Below are 3,392 nucleotides of genomic sequence, written 5' to 3'. Positions count from 1 at the left end.
TCCCGCCTCCAGTGGTGTCACGACAGGCGTGAATGGGGGACGAATGGAGACGTGTCGTCTTCAGCGATGAGAGTTGCTTCTGCCTTGGTGCCAATGATGGTCGTATGCGTGTTTGGCGCCGTGCAGGTGAGCGCCAAAATCAGAACTGCATACAACCGAGGCACACAGGGCCAACACCCAGCATCATGGTGTGGGGAGCAATCTCCTACACTGGCCGTACACCTCAAGTGATCGTCGAGGGGACACTGAATAGTGCACGGTACATCCAAACCGTCATCGAACCCATCGTTCTACCATTCCTAGACCGGCAAGGGAACTTGCTGTTCCAACAGGACAATGCACATCCACATGTATCCCGTGCCACCCAACGTGCTCTAGAAGGTGTAAGTCAACTACCCTGGCCAGCAAGATCTTCGGATCTGTCCCCCAATGAGCATGTTTGGGACTGGATGAAGCGTCGTCTCACGCGGTCTGCACGTCCGGCACGAACACTGGTCCAACTGAGGCGCCAGGTGGAAATAGCATGGCAAGCCGTTCCACAGGACTACATCCAGCATCTCTACGATCGTCTGCATGGGAGAATAGCAGCCTGCATTGCTGCGAAAGGTGGATATACACTGTACTAGTGCTGACATTGTACATGCTCTGTTGCCTGTGTCTATGTGCCTGTGGTTCTGTCAGTGTGATCATATGATGTATCTGACAACAAGAATGTGTCAATAAAGTTTCCCCTTCCTGGGACAATGAATTCACGGTGTTCTTATTTCAATTTCCAGGAGTGTAGGTACTTAGCAGGTGCCCAAATCTCCACCCCACCCTCAGCTGCAGAGCCTGTAGGTAGCCGTGGTGTGGGTGCGACTGCAATTTCTTTGGTCTTAGCGGTTTTCGTTTTGGATTTCTCTCACTGCTCCTTGGGTTTCCCAGGCTGGGAGGACTTCACTGGCTCAGTCTCCAGGACTGAGGATGAGCGTGACGTCCTACAACCAGCTGCTTTTTTGCTCTTTGGCCACTGGCAGGTGTCCTGTTTCCCACTAGAAGATACCTAGGAATGGAGTGACCCAAGGGACCACTTCCTAGGGAGAGAAGCTGAAGAACACTTAAGTTTCTCCAGCTCCAGCCATGATTGTTGCGCAATGATGGTGGCGGCGGGGGGCGGCGGGGGGCGGCAGGGGGGGGGCAGGGTGGTGTTGCTCCTCAAGTAGGTGGTGCAGGATCAACAGGGATGGAAATGCTCTCCAACATCAAGGGGGCAGGTGAGTCTACCAGCTCTGAGAGGTGACCTGGTTTGGCAGAGCTCATGGTGTCAGAACTGTTGTAGGGGTGGTGCAAGACTATGTCATACACACAGGATGCAGGTGTTCAAATTTTCTCTTATCCTCAGTGTAGGTCATTCATTCCAGGGTCTTGTACTCCATGATTCTCCTTTCTTTCTGGAGAATCCTGCAGTCAGATGAGCAAGGTGAATGGTGCTCTCTGCAGTTGACACAGGTGGAAGGCCGTGCACATGGAGTATTAGGATGTGATGGGCATCCAAAATCTTGGTTTGTGACACTGGAAGTAGTGCGGGAAAACATATTGCTGAACTTCCAGCACTTCTAGCACCGAGTTGGGGGGTGGATAAAGGGCCTTACATCACACCAGTAGACCATCACCTTGACCTTCTCGAACAATGTATCACCCTCAAAGGCCAATATGAAGGCACCGCTGGCAACCTCATTATCCTTCCGACCCCGGTGGACATGCTGGACGAAATTTACACCTCGTCACTCTAAATTGGCCAGCAGCTCAATTTCGGACTGCAAAAGAATGTCTCTATGAAATGTGATACCCTGGACCACATTTAGGCTCTTACTTGTTGTACTGTTGTGTGTTGAATTGTGCTTGTGATCGCTTAGAGACTGCTGGTGTTTCACCACCAGCAACAGATGATGGACTGCGCTTCATCGTTTGTCATCCACCCTGATGCCGCCCACTCTGACCAGGGGCCCTCCCAACAGGCGCCACCTGATAGGATGGCCTTTGCTATGAGTCCTGATGCCTCAGGAGGATGGGCATCTACCCCTTGGCATATGCAGGGAGTTAACAGTGCAGTCATCAGCAGCACAATGCCTGTGTGGTTATGGGTCTAAAGATCTTAATTCACGAAGAACACGATGGACCTTTTAAGGCTCCCTTCTCCAGTTGGCTCATTCTTTTGGAAAAGTTTGAAGAATGGAAGTCAAACCCTACAGGGGGCCATCACATAAAGGCTGAAACATGTGAAACTCCTTTTAGTCACCTTGTACGACAGGCAGGAATACCCCGGACCTGCAGGGGAGAAGGAGAATATGATATGGTTGCTCCAGTCCTGATTGTGCTACCATGTCATGAGTGGAATGCTGCACCTTTGATAGGTGGTGGGTGACTGGAGCAATAAGGCATGGGGATGTGTTGTTGTATGAAGCTGGGAAGGTAATAACAGTGTGTGAAGGCCTCAGTGAGATCCTCAGCATATTTTCAGAGGAACTGCTCATCACTACTGATGCAACAGCCATGGATGACTAGGCTGTATGGAAGGGACTTCTTGGTATAGAAAGTGTTGCAGCTGTGAAAGTGTTCTAGAAACTAGAACTGTGATCCAGACAATTTTATTAATTAGACTGCGCATCTTATGTGGTGAGAAAAAGTCAATAATTGTATCTGGGGACTTTATAATGTCAATATGTTGGTACACAGTGCAATTAAAATTCCGTTCCTTAACTTTCTATGTAGTTTCAACTTTTATTCTAATACGCACATCAAAAAAGTTTTGCATAACCTCATTCCCTAGAGTTGGAGAGTAGAGAACCTGTACAGAAAATTGGAATAGAAATCAACATAAACAACATTTCTGCCCTTTTTATTGCTCATAAAAACCACACACTGCATGTTGTACCACTATACAGTGATACCTTCACAGGTAGGGGTCCAGATTTCTGTATACACTGGTACCTCTAATACCCAATAGCACATCCACTTGCATTGATGCATGCCTGTATTTGTCATGGCATACCATCCACAAGTTAATCAAGGCACTATTGGTCCAGATTGTCACAGTCCTCAACGGCGATGTGGCATAGATCCCCAAGAGTGGTTGGCGGGTCATGTTATCCATAAACAGCCATTTTCAATAAATCCCAGACAAGTTTGATGGGTTCTGTCTGGAGAGCATGCTGGCCACTCTAGTTAAACAATATAATTATCCCAAGGAAGTCATTCATGGGGGTATGAATTCTCGTCCACAACAATTAATGCCTCATGAATATGCTGCCGATATCATTGCGCTATTGGTTGGAGAATGGCATTCATGTATCATGCAGCCATTATGATGCCTTCCATGACCAGCAGCAACATACATCAGCCCCACATAATGA

Source organism: Schistocerca gregaria, unplaced genomic scaffold (genome assembly GCF_023897955.1).
Source record: "Schistocerca gregaria isolate iqSchGreg1 unplaced genomic scaffold, iqSchGreg1.2 ptg000001l___fragment_1, whole genome shotgun sequence".
Classification (NCBI taxonomy): Eukaryota; Metazoa; Arthropoda; class Insecta; order Orthoptera; family Acrididae; genus Schistocerca; species Schistocerca gregaria.
The sequence above is the reverse complement of the archived record's forward strand: the minus strand, read 5'-3'. Positions refer to the sequence as shown.